Consider the following 20017-nt stretch of genomic DNA (forward strand, 5'->3'; position numbering starts at 1 on the left):
GAGATCATAGGTTTCACCAAGAGTACGCACATACTTATTGTGGAAACCATCACTGCTGCCAGCAACCTATCTATCGGCTGCCAACTTCTCGCTAGTCGGATCCGGACCATATATGCAATTTTAGCTTTAGAAATATGCAACCAAAAAACTACACATTAATTCAATGCCTAAAGTGCTGCATATATTCTTTTTATGCAGCTCGACTTGACTGTGCTACTTGGTTGAAATAGAAAAAGACAAATCCCAAATTCTGGGTGGACTTAGGGAATAATAAATCTGTTTCATTTGAATCAATAAAGCTTGCTCAATACATGAGGGGAGAAAAGGGAAATGCATGACCTACACATGCGATGCAAAGTTGTAGAGATCAATCGTACACAGTACACGATACAACATGCACATGTCAGAACGTGAGACCTGATCCCTTGAACTTCTCAGCGACAAGTTGGTCCATTCTAGCTGCCATGTCCTTGCTCATGTGGTTCACCCAATCTCCAACCTCCCCTTTCCTAAACAGCGAAGAGGGATTAACAACGAGCTTAACTCCTGCATGCTCAACTTCAACACGATCTGCCCGATTGGGGTCGACGCTGCTAAGTGAAGTGAAGCCGCATAAATCAGCTACTTGCTCCACGACTCCGCCGCTTTCCTCCTCACGGGTGAACGGGGCCGAGGAAGCTTGCTAGCTTCCTAATAACCTTGGGTGTGTCTGACATAATCTCCTCATACCTCAGAAACATCACCTCTCGTGGTCTCGCCAAACTTTCTTTCCAGTACTCGAGATAGCGATCCCAGAAAGGACTGTAAGGCGTGCACCCCTCGGAGAACATTGCGAATGCTTCATCCATACCTAGGGATATACCTTGGTGCAACTTCTTCTCAAAGTGCCACCTTGAGAGAAATGCGTCTTTGGGCTCCCGGCAGACGCACACGATCCGGCAGCCGAGGGTGGAAACTGCGGGTGGGAGCAGGGGGAGCGGCAGGTGGGTGGAGAGCAGCCGCGGAGAGGGCAGCATCTCGGCTCTGTCGAGGTCTCCCGGCAGTAGCGCGACGAAAGGCACAAGTTGAGCAGCGGGTGGTCGGCGAAGGTGTAGCGAGATCTGTTTAGGACGGTAAACAGGAGGGCCTTCAGCCAGGTGGTGCCGCATTTCGGATGCGCGGCGAGGATGATGTCGTCGGGGCTGGGCTTGAGCTTGTCCTGGACAGCCATGGCATCGTTGAGGCAATGTGGTCTGATCCAGCAGTTGTTGTAGAGGAGGAGTGGCGTGGACCATCCTTCTCTGGTTGGAAGTGTTGCTATGAGATTTTCGGTATGGGTTTTGGATGACACGGCTTCAGATGGACGAGTTTCTGAACTCTCCATGGCCTCAGAATGAAGGTGTGCCATGGCTGGGGTTGGGCTGTTTATATATGTTAATGGTTTCAGGGTGTCATATAACAGTGACCAGCCAACAACTCGCATTGTCTTTTGCAATAATGTGAATGTACAAAAAGAGGGAAAAGTAGCCACGAGAATAGCGAGCTGTGTTTTATTAATTCTCTCCCCAACAGCTCCTACCAACCACGTGATCGACGGATATTAGCTATATGTTCATTACGATGGCAAAACTGAACTAGGAGAAATTTCAAGCGTGGTATGGATACGATCTGCATTGGTTGGACTTTCTCTGGGACGTCCATCACGAGAATGGATGTTTCAAAGTGTGAAACATAAACTCAGCATAAATACATGTTAGACATGGGAAAAAGGCTTGCCTGAAGTGCACATTGCATGCAGTCGGCTCTCACGGTCGCGCTTCTACTAGATCATCTTTTTTAGAAACACTGTGCAAGTTTTTAATCGAGAACTAACAGCGTTCATATTGTTTTTTTAAAAGAAAAGCTATCATGGCTAGCTTTATTGAATTAAAACAGATTTACATTGTCTACAAGCTTGGTGGCAATAATGTCAGGAGGCTCGTCCAATCAACTACTAGACATCTTATTACAATAACAAAATGGGCTAGCACATGAGCCGCTTGATTAAACGAACGATAACAATGCTTAAAAATGCCCTCCTCAATGTGTTGCGGTGGCGTGGTGTGTGTTTGTACTGGATGCTTGTTGATTGGTGCTTTATAGGGCGAAAGCCTTTTTCGATAAAATGACCTCCCCAATCAACACATTTGTATCCACACAATCAGCGAAGATGGCCGCCGCCGAATCCCACCAATTTGATTGACCATTCAACGAATTTATAACTTGCATAGAATCTGACTTCGCTTCTAGTCTGTTGCACCCCAATGAGTTAGCAAACACTAGCCCATCTCTCGGTGCCAAAGCTTTTGTAGATGTGACATCCGCTGCGTGAGGAACAAATTTGCACTAAGCCCCAAAAAATTACTTCTTTCATCTTGAATAATTGCAGCTGTAGCTCCCACACCTTCATCAGGATTGTTTGTTTATTTCTATATGTTTTTGGGAAACACTTCCTATCAGTATCCCTTTTTGGGTTCCCTATTTTTTTAGGAGAAACAGCGTACAGATGAGATTTGTTTCTTGAGCGGAGCTCACTGCAGCAAATAGGAGCCGAAACGCACAAGGGAAGACAGAGTGGGCCGGCCCACTTGTACTACGTGCGAGGCCACCCTTTTTTTTCGTCTTCTTTTTTTTCGTTTTTTTTGTTCCTTTTTTAAAAAAATCTCGTCTTCCTGTTTCTTTTTTGTCAATTATTTTTTCAAAAAATGTTGAGAATTTTTTAAAAATCAATTTGTAAAAGTTATTCGGAATTTTAATTTTTGTTCACGTTCTTAACAATTTGTTCATTTTTGAAAAAATGTCCGGAATTGTGAATTTACTTCACTATTTTAAATATATGTTTGGATTTTCAAATATTTGTTCTCTTTTCTTAGAAAAAATCACGTCGCAAAAAATGTTTGCATTTTTGAAAATGATTCTTGTTCTCAAAAAATTGTTCTTGTTTTTCAAAAAATGTTCGCACTTTGAATTTCTTTTGGAAATTTCTAAAATTGTTCAGTTTTAAAAATTAGTTTTTTTCATAAAATGTTATAAATTCCAAGAAAAAATTAACTTAAAAATTGTTTGCATTTCTCAGAAAGAATTAGCATTTCAAAATTGTTCACAATGTTAAAAAAAGTTTTCAATTCTCGAAGTTGCATTATTTCTTAAACATTTCGTGCTTCCCATTGGTCACCAACAGCTATCAGTCCTAGTTGTTAACAGCGGGTGTTCGGTAGCATGAGGTTGCTAGGTCGATTCCTCGCAAGCACAACGTACTTTTGCACTAAAAAAACAAGTCATTCACGCCCCATTGGGCTAGCCCAATCGCGCGAACTGTATTGTGCCGCTCTCCCCATGAACAACAACATATGCTAGCTCACTGGTTCTCCTCTACATATCTAGCAATTCTGGCCTAACTGTGGCCCAAACAATAGGAGTAAGAGAAACTAGTTTTTTTTTATGGTTTTTCATCAAGAGCTAAAAAAGACAAGTTGCTCGAACCCTAGTAGATCGGCTCAGTCGGGTGAACTGCTTTGCGTCACGCTCCTAATATGACACATGTTTTGCAAGAATATCCTACTTGATGCATTCTGCATCAAATTGTCGATCTTTCGCGCATGAGCTGGCGATCGAGCGGTGACATGGATGGCCCGTTAACGTGTTGCAGCGTTTTTCGGTTTTGGAAACTTCTAGACTTTCCCAGCCATTTTTCTGGTTTTGAGAACCTTCTAGATGGCTCCTGAGCTGGTTTTTACTTTTTATATTTATTTTTTCTTTTTTGGTTACTTTTTCCTTTTACTTTGTTTCATTTTTTGATTTCTACTTTTTGTTTCTTTTCTTTCCTTTTTTGATTTCTTTATTTTTTCTTAATTTTTATTTTCCAAATTTGTTTGTCAACAGATGTTCGGAAATTTAAAGAAAAATCCCATTTTTTTAAAAAAAATCATGTTTCAAATTTGTTAGGCAGTTTTACTTGTTTTTTTCTCTAAAATCTCTATTTGTGTTTTCGAATTTTGTTCTGGATTTCCAGAAAATATTCGCATTAAAAAAATGGTCATGTATCCAAATTTTGATTTTGACTTTCAGAAAATGTTCCCATCGAAAAGAATGTTCGTGTTCTCAATTTATTTATAGATTTCAAAATATGTTCTTTCCATAATTTGTTCATAATTTTAGAAAAATGTTCATTTCTTAAAAACTGTTTGTGTTTTCAAATCTTGTTCAAAAGGTTCGCGTTTTGAAAAAAAATAGTGATCTTTAATGTTCCTGTCCACGAAAATTGTTTGATTTTAGAAAAAGGTTCGTGTTCTCAAAAATGTTTGTCTTCGAAATAAAAAAAATGAATCTGCATTTTAGTTGGCCATTAAGGCTTTCCTCTATTGTATGGTCAACAACACTCGCTAGTTCAACTTGTCGGCAGGTCGTCATCTTTAGTGAGAGTCGTAGGTTTGATCTGTCGGTGGAGCAATATTTTTTTGCATCGCTAATGTACTAGCCTCGCTCGCTCTACCTTGCATTGCTAAAGTACTAGCCTGTGTGTTCAGCTGACAATCTGCCGCAAAGAGCGGCAGATACGAGCTCCCTGTTTGCAGCATATACGGCGCTTTATGTGCTGGTTCAGGGAACTGGCGCTCGCTGCCGCACCCGATAGGCCGGCCCACAACCATCCAGTGCACCGAAAATGAATTTATTGCATCAAAAGTCCCCCAAAAAGTTGCTCCGGCAAGGAATCGAGCTCCAACTGTCTAGCTCAAATGTAGGTTACCAAACCACTAGAACTACTAGGCGCTAGTCATAGTTTTCAGCGCGAGTAGTTTAAGAACAATTGTAGCCGTACTATTTATTGCACATATATTAGAAAAATGTGACTCTTTGGGGGGGGGGGGGGGGGGATGTGATTTTTGAAAGTTCACAGATTGAACAAAAAAATATTTTGAAAAAATTTCATTGATTTTGAAAAAAAGTTCATTAATTTTCGAAAAAGTTCTCAAAATTTTAAAAAGATCATCAATTTTTACAGAAGTCCATAGATTTTCAAAAAAAAACTTCACAAATTATAAAAAATGTTCATCAGCATAGGAAAAAAATCATCCATTTTATAGAAATTTCATTTATTTGCAAAAAAGATCACAAATTATAAAAAATGTTCGTCGTTTTTTTAAATAATTGATTTCGAAAAAATCATCAATGTTTTTTTTAAACTCAAAAATTCAGAAAAAAATCCATCGATTTCGAAAAGAAAGTTCATGTATTTGAAAAAATATTCATTAATTCTGGGAAAAGTTCACAAATTTGAAAAGAAAAAAAATCATCGATTTTGAAAAAAAAGTCAATTACTTGAAAAGTGTTCATGAATTAAAATAAAGTAAAAAAGAAAAGGAAGTAAAAAAGGAAAAATAAAATAAAGAAGAAAAGGGAGAATTGGTCACAAGAGGCATTGTGAGCGGGTGGTGGCTGCAGTTTACCCAGTACAGGGAGGTAGCAGGTTCAAATCACCGTGAACGAACGTCGCGCACGCGTTTGTGTGCGCCTGTTTGCATTTAAGACATTAACAGGTACATCGGGCGCCAAATAGGAAACGCCTATACGAGGTTCCATGAACAACCACACATGCTGGCTCAGTGGCTCTGCTCCACACCTCTAGCAATTCTGGCCCAACCATGGTCCAGTTAAGAAGGTAAGAGAAATGGATGTGCTGGATTCTGTCACGGAGTAAGGCCTAACCAGCATGGGGTCTTCTTACTAATTAAAAGTGTCTAAAAAATTAATATCAATCATGCTAGGCGTCTTCTTACTAATTAAAAGTGTCTAAAAAAACTAATTAAAATATAGAACTGTCCCATTTGAGAACCTTTTTTTGGCAGACGTTCCTCCCTGTTTCATCGATTTTGAGTCGCCGAGAGTAGGGATGGCAATATTATCCATGGATCCAAAATAAAAATATCAATCATGTATTTAAAGAAGGTTAAATGTGTATCTTCTATTCTTATATAGTTGCAACCCACTATCTATTTTTTCTCTACATGCAACTATGCCACATCATTAAGTCATGCATGTGGACATAAGTTATAATTTATGCATTAATATATTCATGCGATCATGTCACCTCAGCACCCATGCATGTTACTTTGTTTTACTTATTTTTGTGCGGGCATAGACAGTCAATGGGAAACTTTTCAAACATGACCGTCTTTGTGCCTGAGTCCAGATGTTCTAGTCTATGCTTGCACAAGTTTCTATTTGAGATGAATAATCAATAGCTCATGTGGACAACATACTTTATTTTTTTCAAGCATCAATTTATGCATTTATTTCACCAAGGTTCCCGCAGCAACGCGCGGGGCATCATCTAGTCTAAAAAATGTTCATGATGTATACAAAAAATGTAGAATGTCTATGGAAAAAGTAGATGAAAATGTAGATATTAAAAATAAGTTTCAAAAATGTTAATCATGTAATAGGAAAATATTAAACGTGAATATAAAAGATATTCCTGTAGTAGTGTGTATAAAAAAAGTAGACATCAGAAAAAATATGTTGGCAGATGATTTAACCATGTATTTGGAAAATATTAAATGTGTATATAGAAAATGTTCCCAATATATACAGAAAATATACAATGTTTATTGAAAAAGTAGACATAAAAACATCTTTCAGCAAGGTTAATCGTGTTTTCAAAAATGTTTACATACTTTTTGAAAAAAAATCTATTCCTATAACAAAAATGTCAATGTGTATTTCAAGAAATATTGACCATTTAATAAAAATGTGTGAAATATGTAATAAAAAGAAAATGTGTATCTTACATTTAAAAGATGTTCAATGTGTGTAAAAATATGTTTCACGTATACACTTAAATAAAATGTATATTCTACACTGAAATAATAAATATGTGTTGAAAAGAAATAAAAAAATCTGAAGAAAATCAATGAAAATCCAGAAGTAAAACAAAAGATGGAAAAAGAAAGAATAACAACCCAAAGAAAATCAATGTAAAAATGAAAATAGTTAAACCCGAGAAGGAAACAAAGACGAAGAAAACAAGAAATGAAACAAAGAAAGAAAAGAAAAAATAATGAATACCGGAAGAGAAGCAAAGAAAAAATAATGAGAGAGGAAAATCCATTAAAAATCACAAAAGAAACAATAATAAACTCGGTGAAAATACAAAAATAGAAAAACTGAAGAAAATCCAGAAGAAAGAAAGAAAACGAAGAGAAAAAAATTGAAAAATCTGAAAAAGACGAACTAAACCAACAAACAATGGCGGTCGAGCAAACGACAAAGCCAGTGAACTAATAATAGTGATCGAGCGAGAGATCCTTCCATCTTTCTATAAGCGAGATATAGTTCTCGCGCCGTTGTGCAGCAGGCGAGACAAAGTAGTGCCCCTTTTTCTGTCCAAAAAATCTACAAGAATTATGTCTCGCTTATAGTGAGAGTAGCGTCTGTTTTGGGGCAGAAACTCACTCACAGTTGGGGTTTTCAGACGCTTTCCCCCCTTTTTTCTTTGGTTTATTTGCTTTTTTTTTCTTTTTTATACCTCTTTTTAAATTTTTTTCTCTGGGTTTTTGGCTTTTCTTTGTTTCTTCGTTATACTTTTATTTTCTTTGTTTGTCTCTGGATTAAATGTTTCAAAAAATTCTGATTAAGGGTTGTTGACACATTCCTTATGAACATTCAATTTTTTTTCAGAATTGTTTGAAACGTTTAAAACTGAATTTAAAAAAAATGAGGGAACGGGAGCACGTGAACTCTGCCCTGAAAGTGCAAGTAGAAATAGCCAGCTGCGCGGCATTTCTGGATCGTTGTGTGAGTGTGGCTCGCGTACTGTACACTCGGATCTCGAGAAGATAGGCGTCTGAAGCCTGATCAGTTCCTTGCGTGCTGATCCAGACCAATCCTAACAAGGCCTCGAAGCAGCTCGAGCGTACATGCATGCATTTCACAGTCTACCAAGCGTGGCAGCGAAGAAGGCGTAGGGATAGCTGGGACCTGAGATGATCATTACTACGAACCAAGGCCCTTGTACTTTCCTCTATCGTCTTGCGGGCAGTGAGCTGCGCCCATGCCTTGCCCTGACCGAGCTCCCGTAATAACCACACGTACGTCCATGCAGGCATGCCCCGCACCCGGTGGACAAAGCAGAACAAAATGTTCTTGCATGTATGGCGGAGCACTGGAGCCGCGACACCAACCAGTGGCTGCACAAAACGCCTCTTTGCATCCGGAAATACGTTTTCCCGTCACCACAATAATATCCCCCATCTTCCCTATCTCCGGTCGTGCTGCTCCGGCGATCGACGTGTACGCATCGATGGAGAGAAAACAAGTCATTTTCATCTAACAACACACGGCTCATTTTCTCTCTCGCTCTCTATCTATCTCTTGCAGCCATGAAGCCACGCTGTCGTACCCATGTGGCGCCTGTAGAGCCATAAGGTCACGTTCCCCCGAGACCGGAACCTAACGAATCATACGACAGAGAAATATGTTCCACGAAAATCTGTCGGCAGCAGCATCGTGCCGGCGGAATAACTGCAAGTCGTCGGCGCGCTGTTCAGGCAGGCGTTGTCGCCACTAACTCATCCCGTCCACGCCCACTCACCCATCGCCCAGGCCGTGCCGATTCGTGATCGTTTTCAGCTGCTGTGGTGTCTGTAGGTCTCCCCGGTCATCGACGGGCACCGATCAAAACACCCGAGACCCAAGTTGCTGATGCGCCACTTTCGTCCCTGATACAGTTGCTAAGGCTGGTCATAGTGGGGAGTAACTTATACACTCTTTTCTTCCATCTATATAAAGTCTAATGCGTTTTTTGAGACTAACTTTGACCAAATGTTAGAGCAACAATATATGACATGCAATTTACACAAAGCATGTCGTCAAATTCGTACGTGAAAGGAGATGTCAATGATATAATTTTCACATTATGCATGTCATGTAGGAGTATTATTAATCTTGTCAATATTCAAAGGCCGTCTTGAAAAATGTATTAGGCCCTATATAAATGGAAGGAGGGAGTAGTGTCATGCATATGACACTAGTCTAAGTTACTATTTTTATAGTGTAAAGTAACATAATAATAATGTCATAGATGACTTCATTTATTATCTTACAGACTCATACTTTCTCGGAAAGCGCTATGTTACAGTAACATACTATGTTACTCCCTCCGTCCGTAAATAAGTGTACTTCTAGTTTTTGTCTTAAGTCAAAAAATTTAAATTTTGATCATCTATATACAAAAGATTAGTAACATATATTACGTCAAATTGGTATATTATGAAAGTATATTTCAAAACAGATCTAGTGATACTAATTGAGTGTTATAAATGCGGTTACTTTTCCCTATAAAGTTGATTAAAGTTTTAAAACTTTGACTTAGGACAAAACCTAAAAATACACTTATTCGCGGACAGAGGGAGTACTCTTAAACACCTCTCTCATCATTAAATATATGCCACATAAGCAAAAATTTCTTAAAGTGCGCTATGTTACTAACTAAGCTCCCACTATGACTAGCCTAATTAAGTGGCCAAAACATTTCAAAGCCAGGTGGTGGTTGGATCACGGGTCAGCTATTTATGTTACCTCTGCTCCCTATTTATCACTGTTTGACATCGCAATGAAACTCCCATACTCCCTCCGTCCGCGAATAAATGAACATCTACCTTTTGTTCTAGTCAAAGTTTTAAAATTTTGACCAACTTTATAGCCAGGAGTAGCATGTATGACATCTAATTGATATATTATGAAAGTACATTTCAAAACGAATCTAGCGATACTAATTTAGTGCCATAAATGTTGCTACTTTTTTCTATAAAGTTGGTGAAAGTTTTAAAACTTTGACTTAGGATAAAACTTAGATGTACACTTATTCGCGGACGGAGGGAGTATGTAGTACTCCCTTCGTTTTTATATACAAGGTCACAAACTCAAATTACAGATATCAATGTAAAATTTATTGTTTGTTTTGAAAGTTAGCTTTTCTTTTCGTTTACTGGGATCATTAATACCCTACATGTATGCAAGAAAACTGAGTGAAGAAAGTAACTGACTGTCATTATGACTACATGCATGCAACTATTAAACAGGTTGCTAGTACGAGAAAATATCATTAATTTTGCCATGATTACTGTTGATAGCCTTGTATAGATGCAAAATGTATATTTCATAGTGATCTTGTATATAAAATGGAGGGAGTACTGGTTCTTCTTAGCAGTGAGGAGTAGTGGAGTACCGCCTACGGACAGTAGCTAGCTAATGATTCGGACTCACGGTACAGCACCAAGACAGTCCAGTGTTTCAGCCACTTCGTAGCTGGAGCAGTACCGAAAGTTATAATTAAACCTGTACTGGGATCAACCTAAACAAAGCATTAGCCGCTAGTTATAGGGTTACTACTCCAGTAGCTAGTTCAGTTGGACACAGCTCGAACGATGGCCGTGCGGCTTCAACTGTAACTGAAGCTACAGCAACCATTGCTCGCTCACGAAGCTCTCATCACCCGGTCCGTCATTGATCTTTGCTGTTTGCCAGTGTGGTTCTCGCTTCAAATGGGTTTCAGTTAACCGTGGCTAGCATGTGTCCAGGATGGCTGACCAATTATCTCAGGCCATGTGCCCTCATACCGGATTACCGGTCCGTGCACACGCCAAGCTGATCTTGGCAGGCAGGCAGGCAGATTTCTAGCGTCCTCTCATCTCCGTCAGTTTCCATCTCCACATCAGGTTTTCCCCAAAACTGCACTCCCACGCAAAAACGGTAACTCTGATGAGAGCCCCAGCATCCTCTCCCACATTGGCGAGCTCGAGAGGGCCATGCACGAGGGCTATCTGAAGGTGTGATCTGCCATCGAGCACCGAACTTCCACGGCTTGTGTCTATGCGGAATAGGGGTAGCATACGGCTGGGGACGACCTGGTCCCTGAATTAGCCGAAAATCGCAATGCAATACCACTGGTGCATGCTCCCTCGCCATGCTCCCATCCGTGCTCCCACTCCATCCTACGACTGTCTTTTTCTCCTTTTTCTTTCTAATCTAATCATCTTCCCCCCCTGATTTTAAGAGGATGGGGCCGGGCCTTATTTTGTTCCAATTAAATCATGCCACGTATGCAGAAGCACGGATGGGAGCACGCTGGAGGAGTAGGCAAGTCTCGTCCAGTACTCCCTAGTCCCTGAAAATCATTGGCAAGTTTGGCCTCGTGGGCCCACTGTCCATGAGTCCCTGCTCTACTCATCTTACCTGGTGTATCTATTAGACCATGGTTAATAGTATAGCTAACTGCTAGCTATAAATCATTGACATGTCATCTAGTATAGCCTATTTTATAATCAATATGTACAATAGTTGATTAAAAGAGTGTACTACATTTTTATTATATGACACATCTTCCACTCTCACAAAGTGCCTAGGAGCACGTGCTAGAGCTAGCTCTTCACCAAGAGCCCGCTTACCTTCTTTCTCCTCTTTTCTTTCCTCCAATTAAACAAGAATATACTAGTTTATCTTTTATAGCCAGCTGACTCAGTTTTATTGTACTTGCTCTTATGGGTAGACTCCGGTTGGATGGACGTAAGTCCAACCCACCTACCGTAGATTCACATTATAGAAGTACTCCCTCCTTTCATAAATATAAAGAGTCTTGGATATTTCAAATTTTCAATATGACTACATATAGACTAAGATGAGTGAACAAACACACTAAAATGTGTCTATATACGTCCAATTCATAAAATATTAGAACATCTTATATTTACGAACAGAGGGAGTGATAACGAACAAAAATATGTAATTACTAGTTTCTCTAGGGGGGAGTTCATTCATTAAGAAAAATGGACTACTCATACGACATTGGCCTACTTTATAATAGAAACACGTACACTACATTTTCTTTACATCACAACATTGTCTCTGAGTCGACACCGAGGATAGTCAATCTGGCATTGAAACACGGACAAGATTTCATATTTTCTTGAACTAAGAACAAACATGATAAGTATTTTCACCAAATAACCAAATGTTTACATTATAGTGAACATCTTTCTATATCTGATTATTTTTTAAAGTTAAAACTAGTTAATTCATAGTTGTGTGAGACAAAATTACATTGTTACACTACATGAAACAACTGTTATAGCACGAAGAACTCCTCTTAAATTCATATGAAGAAATTTGCAAAATCAACATAAATCACTTAATAAAACAACAATTGGTTCCTCTCTTCTTTTACCTCGAGCCTGGTTTTCCTCCACAAAATTGATGCCTCGCTACTAATTAAGATAATGTAAATCATAATATAATGAAAATACAAAAGAAATGATGAATCCCAAAATGGGAAATATTTTTTCAACACAACTATAGTGTCCTTTGTAAATGCAATGAACTTTTGGGCTTTGGAATGTGCACCATTTTAAAGCCTAATCTTGGGCAAAAAGAAAATATGTAGGTTTTTTCGCTTCAAAATATGAGAATTGAAAACCACCCGAGTTCAAATTTCTGCCACACATGTCACTTGATGTTTCAAAATGTGGAAACAGTCCTGAATAAATCTAAAACCAGGAATGAACAAACGAATTTTCACAAACTAATCTGCTTGGGAGGAGAGAGCGAGAGCGGTGGGGTACCATGCATGTGGTGGAATATTGTGATGTGGTGTCCGGTTAGGAGGAGAGGTAAGACGGGAACCATGCATGTGAAGATAGAGAAAAGAGAGAAGGATCACATGGAGGTTTTGTGTTGGTCAAGTGCATGTCCGGACTCTGGCAAACACTCTCCATGTTTCTATCGGATTTAGGAAAAACGAACGTTTGGACCACTTCGCGAGTCGATGGAGGTCTCCATTGGATGACAAAAGTTGACAGAAAGATCTAGACACATAATCCTGACAAATACCAAAGGTTTGAAGGTCTTCTTTGGAGATGCTGTAACAAGTAAAAAAACAACTCAAAAAGTATTATGTGGGGTATAAATAATCACAACCCTCAGGGCATCTCCAACAATTGTAAGATATGTGTTGGTAAATTTGCCACCTAGTACATAGTGATGATGTGACATGTAATAAATATGGAGAGCGAGCAAACTTTGTATGTAGATTAACCAACAACCTTTGCACAAGCTCCAAGGTAAAATAGAGAGCAATCACATTTATTTTCTCATAATCTATTGAATAACTTAGATACAACCTATTGGAGTAGTTGTATGATAGTTTGTTGATTGATGACATGAACATTTTACAACCAAGTCTAGCATACAACCTGTTGAAGATGCCCTTACAAGTACACAACTTATTTACCTTGGGTGCAAATGCATACTAGTTTGCAATCATTCCAGTAGTTAACAAAGCATGGCCTGCACCTATGCAAGATCTTGGACCGGTGGCTTTGTGATAGCAATCATGATGTTTTTCCCCTTCACGGTTTGCGCAAAACAACATGTGTTGCACGAAATAGAGGACCAGCAATCTTTTGATTCTAGAGGCTGGCCAACAATAATGTCATGCCATGCAAGTATGCAAGTGTAGGAAACAATAGGTCAATAATAATGGACCTCCTCTATATATACTATACCCATTGATCTTATTCGAGAACATTTTGTGTGATGCGGTCACCTTGTGAAGAAGCAAGGAGTACTCATAAGGCACTATCAACAGATGAATTAATTCTTTTTTATTGTTTGTATCATCTCCTGCTCGATTTGTATTGGTTTTAATGATTTGTTCAAGTGTGAAATTGTAGGGAGGTTCTGCGGTGGTAAGGAATTCCTTTTTTTCTCGAGGAAACTTTCAATCCATTCATCACTAATCATGATAATATAATGAATATCATAAATAATAATAATAATAATAATAATAATAATAATAATACATCTAAATCCGTAGAAGTAGTAAGGAAGTCCTGCAGGTCTGAAATACAGGATGCGACGAAGGCAGCGAGCAAGCAGACAGCGTGATGGAGAGCGTAGTGCATATACCCCACCTAAATAAACGCCGGGTACACCCAACCCAATTATATGTCTCCCTTGTCCAGAGTTCATGAATCAGACAAGATCGCAGGTCTCCTCTTCTTGAGTCCATCATTGCGCCACGTACAGCAATTAAGCTCCGTCATGGGCACTTGGGTAGATCGGCGCCCAGGCATACAAGCACGCGACACTCCAGTTGAAAAGTAAGAAAAATACGCAGTAGCACAGTAGCTCTGGAAAAGGAAGCAGAAGAATGAAATGCATAATGGCAATTGTTTGCGTACGGTACAGAACAAAATTCAGACCGCCTCATGTCAAGCACGAGCTTGTCAGTGACACACAGTTCCTGGAAAAGATAAGGCCTTCTCGTCCGAGACGAGAACAGAAGCGAACGCCAGTGGCCTGTCAAATGCCTAACAGGACGTTGATTGGTCCCGTGCAGATCCGAACGCCGGACTGAGACCACGCCTTCTACCTTTTTGCCAGTGTAGGGATGAGGGCATGCAGCTAGCTAGCTAGCTGGGATCGAGTCTGGGACCCGAGTACCTGACGGATTATTACGAGCCCCTATCCTTTCCTTTGTCGCGCTAGTGATCTTGTAGGCAGCGGCCGTGCCCTGTGACTTCTTTGTCACGTTGCATGCATCTAAAGCAGCGTAGTTCCATCGACCGAGTGACTGATGATTGACAGGGCAAAGTTATACTATCAGTGAATAACAACTGCTGGCTTGGCTTGTCAAGCCTCAAGATAAGCTCTGCACACAGTAAACGTACCGCGATCGAACAATCAGTGGCGGAGGCAGGGGGTGCTGGCAGGGGCCTTAGCCTTCCCTATGCTCTCATAAATACATCTATATGTACTTTTAATTTTTTATTTGTCAAACAAAATTATCTAGGTTTACATGATTTGGCCCCCTCTAATACTGTATTATATGACATGTTTTGGCCCTTCTATATTCAGTTTCTGGCTCCGCCAGTGCGAATAATCAACCCAAGCCGTTGCAGAGAAGTGGAACAGAGAGCAACAAACACATGAAGAAGAACAAGACGAGGCATATATTACACACGAAGTGGGCGTGAGCGTGACAAAGAACGAACACAAGAATCTACCACCGGCTACATTTCACATTATCCCCCACACCGGTCCTTATTTATCATACAGTACAGACGCCGCCATCTTCCCTTTCTCCGGTCATCTTCCTCCGGCGATCGACGTATACACGGACGGTCCAACCCTAGCTTGCTGAGTGGACATGGGGATTACATGGAGCACTCGGCGGGGACGCCCTTTGCGACGCGCTTGGGGTCGGTGCAGTAGTTGTAGATCATGTAGTTGCTCTGCACCCACCGCATCCGCTGCTGCCTCGTCAGGTCCAGCTCCTGGTTGTACCACTCGCCCGCCGCGCCGGTGCCGGGGGCGACCTCCGTGCCGACGCTGGAGCCGCAGTGCGGCTTGCCGCCCGCGGTCACCACGCACGCGTCGGCCTTGAAGCCGCGGTACGAGGCGGAGAACGGGGCATGGGACCAGTCCGTCTTGACGCGGCCGCCCTGCGTGGCCCAGTCGTCGGCGTTCCAGAGGCTGGAGTAGAGGCGCACGGCTGGTTCTTGGGGAAGGCGATCCCCTTGCCCTCCAAGTTCCTGAAGTCTCTGATCGGCATGTCGTCCACCATGAAGCTGCATTATTATTTACACCACCAAATCAATCAGTCCATGTGTTGCAGAAGCCAAATATGGCCAGCGTTCTTGAAAGGAAAGCGAAGGTTGAGCAATGGAGATCAACAAACATACATGATGTGCTTTGGGTTCCAGAGAATGGAGTAGGTGTGGAAGTCGTTGGTGGGATCGAACCAGAGGCGGAACTGCTGCTCCCGCTGGCCCTGCCCCTGCGTGAACACGTTGGTGTGCAGCGTGTAGGGCTCGCCGGTGACGTTCCCCAGGAACTCGAAGTCGATCTCGTCGTGCGTCGGACCCTGCGACGACAGCTGCACATTCACACACACCAAGCCGATCGATTTTTGTTAGGCACGCACATGAACCAAGCAAACCGAGAAGCAGATGATGTCGGGTTAATCACGTAGTATGCGGTGACGGTGCCGGCGGAGTTGCCGGGGACGAGCTTGAGCTGCATGTCGATCTTGCCGAAGAGGTACTCGTGCTTGGACTGGAACCCGGAGCCGGAGACCTTGTCCAGCCCCAGCGTGAGGAGCTGGCCGTTGTTGAGGATCTTGCCGCGCCCGTCACCCCAAGTGACGTCGAACTCCTTGTCAAAGCTCGCCGCCGCCAGGGCACAAGAGGCGAGCAGGATCGCCAGCACCGAAACCGCCATGCGAGCCATGCGTTTCGTGATCCCAAAAGTACGCTCACTCAACTAGAAGAAGGTTGATGATGAGGAGGAGAAAGCTGGATGGAAGCTTTGTGTTTGTGTGAGTGGAACGAGCAGGGCATGGGGGGTTTATATAGGGATTTGGAGATGAGCGTGGCGTGCCCGATGGATGGATGGATGGTTCTGCGAACTGGCCGGAGAGGAGTGTAATGCGTGTGAGTTGGCGCCAGAGGAGAGGAGAGGAGAGGAGACAGAGCAGGCAGGCCGGCTCTGTAGACTGTAGCTGCCAATTTTCTGATGGAAAATGAGACGCCCGACTGCCCCGACATGGCGACGCCATGGGCTCTCACGTACAGCAACGAGCCATTAAGAATCGATCGAGACGTATAGCAAAGTTCTAGCGGCAATGCAACAGCTCATGATTTTTTTTAAAGAAAAAAATTGGTCGCTTGGATCTGTATCTACAGCCTTTGAGATGGTTTGTGTTTTGTACACAAATGGCACTAAAAAAGAAAAGGAACTACATGCTTTATGAACATAGGAATAAGCAGGGATGGACGGCGATCAATTCTTGTCGACCTTTTTCTTCTTCTCGAACAGTGTGAAGATTCCTCGTATGTTACATTTGCTCGTCTTTTGGGCGACTAAGTGAGATAAAAGTATAAGTGGGGCCCTTCTCCGTCTGCTCGAGGCTGGTACATGCTGCGATCCATGGATCAAGAATGACGGTCCCTTTGGCGAGGATTCCCCGTCCGGCGGCGCGGCAGGACGTGTGGACTGCCGGGGATCGGACCGGGTGGCCGGCGGGTTGCTGCCACGGCTTGCTGCCCCGGCGGCCAACGACGCCGAGCTGCTCCTTCCTTCAACTCATGTTGCATATAGTCCTTGCCGGATATGGCCGTGCTGCTAGCCGGTTACCGGGTTGGGACGAAGCAGGAGGTGGGGATCTGGATTGGGATAATTCCCAGGTTGGCTCCTGCCGGCCGCGACGGCGATGGCGACACTCGAGGGTACCATTTTTCTTCCTGGAGACGTCGTTCGCGTTCGACCTACATTTTCTCACCTCACGGTCTCTCGGATGAAAACCATAGGGCGGCAACGACGCTCTTAGTGCCGTGTCCTTTTTGAAGGCGTTGTCGTGAGAGCTATGTGGTGGTGGGCACCGCTTAGGTGCATCGGCTGGCAAGCCCCTCTTCCTCCAGGTGGCAGCTGTTCCGAGGGAAACCCTAGATCTGGGTCTCCCGGATCGGATGATGACTGAGACTTTGGTGACGTTCTCCCTCCTGGGGGCATCGTCTTGGAGGACTGGTTCACTGAAGAAGCCAAAGGTGGAGCGGTGTTACATCGACTGCATTGATGACGGTGGGTCTCGGCGGCGTGGAGCAGTGAACTCTCAGAGTTGGACGCGGATTGATCGACACGCGGAGGCTGGTGGTGCTGTCTGGTGTCGTGATGACGTCGACGGCAGATGAGATTGACAAGAACTATGCGGTGATTTTTTCTGAAGACGGGATGGTGGAAGATGGTGGCGGCGGATCCTAAAGCGTACGCAGGCGGTGCATGTTATGGGACGCCTAGACCGGATGGTCTCCAGGTCACTGGATTATATTGTCTCTATTATGCGGACATGGCACATCCGTATACTTATAGGTGTAGCGACCTTGTTCGCCTTGAAAGGAGCTTTGGGTTGATCCTTGTATTCATTTTGTCGGACTCTAGTCAATAATTAATAAATATGGTTGTGTGCATCATGATACGATGATGCAGAGGCCAGAGATAATCCTCCTTTTCCAAAAAATGTTTGTTGCTATTGTACTTTTTGCTGAGGCGCCATCTGGTGATGCCTCTTGATGTGGGATTGTGCGCACTAATCAAGCTATCGTATTTAAGGTGGAACTGTGCACATCAATCAAGTTGTCGTATTTGTTAACATGTTGACAGTGAATTTGGTTACATGATCTTCTCGACCATGTGAATAATTTCAAATCTGAACCGAATAGATAGTTATACAAGTAATAAAGCAACTATACCCTCGCAAAAATGTCTGGCTGATAGTAACCTAGATGTACTATATTGTTCCCGAGTATGAAATCTCACAGACTCTTTTTCATAAATGAACATGATGTAAATCCACAAAAAGCTAATAGGAGGAGGAAGTAATTAAAATTGTCTGATAATAAGCTCCAGAAACTGATCCTGCATGCATAGAAAGAAATTCCAATATTCAAGAACAATGAAAGCGGCAATTTCAACATTGATGTACCACTTTTATCTTAACACGCCTACAAACAATCAAATTTAAAATGGGCAGATTATACATCTATATGTTTTTTTTAATTCGGTACTTGTCTTCGGAAATCATTATTAATTTTGCTAATCATGAGTAAGCAGAGGCATGAGCGTCGTTGATCAATATTTTAGTTAACAAACCATCAAATGGAAAAGGTTAGTTTGCTCTCTCCAAGAAACATCATAGTTTAAACCATGTTCACACACACATTATCTAAACATATGTGATGCCTCTTGGTTCAATTTTGATGAGGTGTGGACAGAGAAGAAAATAGTGAAGATTAACCTGGGAAGGGTGTGAACATTGAGCTGCAAGGAAAACCGTAGCATATTTATTCCTTTTGCTCTCCTGACAAGTTTTGTACAATGAGAAACTTTAGATTAGCATGCGGCATATATTAAGAAGGAAGCTGCATGAATTAGTCAAGGAAAATACAAAACTGTAGGTCAGAACCTTGATCATCACATTCACATCAAAATGAGCTAAAATGGGCCATGGGCTATCAGTCGGTATAAATATCCACATTATATCATTGACCCTGCAACCAATAATATCATACTATCATAACCTGTGCAAGATGCACAATAACTTTATGAATCATGATTTGACAACTAAGAGTGGAGCAGGAAAATAACTTGGTTAATATTAACTATTTGTTGATTTCAAGCTAAATTTTAATCATTCAAATGAAGACAAAAAGATGAGAAACATAAGAAGACATGTCAGATTTTACTAGTGTGCATTTTCTGGAAGTAAAAGTCGCTCACATTATAGCCATTATCTTATCACGGACAGTCTAAAAAAGCATATATTAAGATGCAGTTAGAAGAAAATGATCATAAACATATATCCAAATACGGAAATCAATGGAATATCTTTTTAACAAAACTACATCAAGACTATGGGATGCCCAATCTCACCTTTATTTGGCATTTTTATCTATAGATTCTTATGGAGGCATTCAGTGTGTACTGCAACCTAATCAACTTCGCCTAACAGAAGCCTTATTTATTTCTTGCTACACTTGCCAGTGGCCATCAGGTTCATACAGAAAAGTAATGAAAGAAAAGAAATCAGTAATCAGGTCAACATAGCTTATGAATTGCAAATAACAGTGAACATAGATGACCACCAAATAGACCACCACTAGATCCTGAGCAGGTTCAACCACGAGGTTACAAAAAATTACAACACCAAATTACTTGCATAAAAACGAACAGATGAAAGACTATCTCAACTACATAGAGCCTGCAGAAAACATAACCTCTTCACTGCCTTGCTGCTCACAGGACTACTCACCATTGATAGCATGAAAAAACAAAAAGAAAGAGGGCACAACATAAGGCCAACTCCACCGCAAGACCCAAAACGGACGTCCGGTTTGTCCGGATTTCGTCCGTTTGGGATGGCGATGGGTGTGAAAGTGGACATATGCGT

At 41.7% G+C, this 20017-nt stretch overlaps 2 pseudogenes across 1 annotated transcript; both read right to left on the bottom strand.

The window, feature by feature from the left end:
* Positions 1–264: 264 nt before the first annotated feature.
* Positions 265–1366, bottom strand: LOC125522838 (cytosolic sulfotransferase 17 pseudogene; annotated as a pseudogene).
* Positions 1367–15000: 13634 nt separating this feature from the next.
* LOC125524626 (putative xyloglucan endotransglucosylase/hydrolase protein 23) lies at positions 15001–16402 on the bottom strand (annotated as a pseudogene). Its single transcript, XR_015610630.1, has 3 exons — positions 16042–16402; positions 15756–15949; positions 15001–15641 (listed from the first exon to the last, which is right to left on the bottom strand). The product of XR_015610630.1 is annotated as a putative xyloglucan endotransglucosylase/hydrolase protein 23 (transcript).
* Between the last annotated feature and the right edge of the window lie 3615 nt (positions 16403–20017).

This window comes from Triticum urartu, chromosome 7A (genome assembly GCF_056163025.1).
Source record: "Triticum urartu cultivar PI428250 chromosome 7A, HENAU_Tu73, whole genome shotgun sequence".
Lineage (NCBI taxonomy): Eukaryota > Viridiplantae > Streptophyta > Magnoliopsida > Poales > Poaceae > Triticum > Triticum urartu.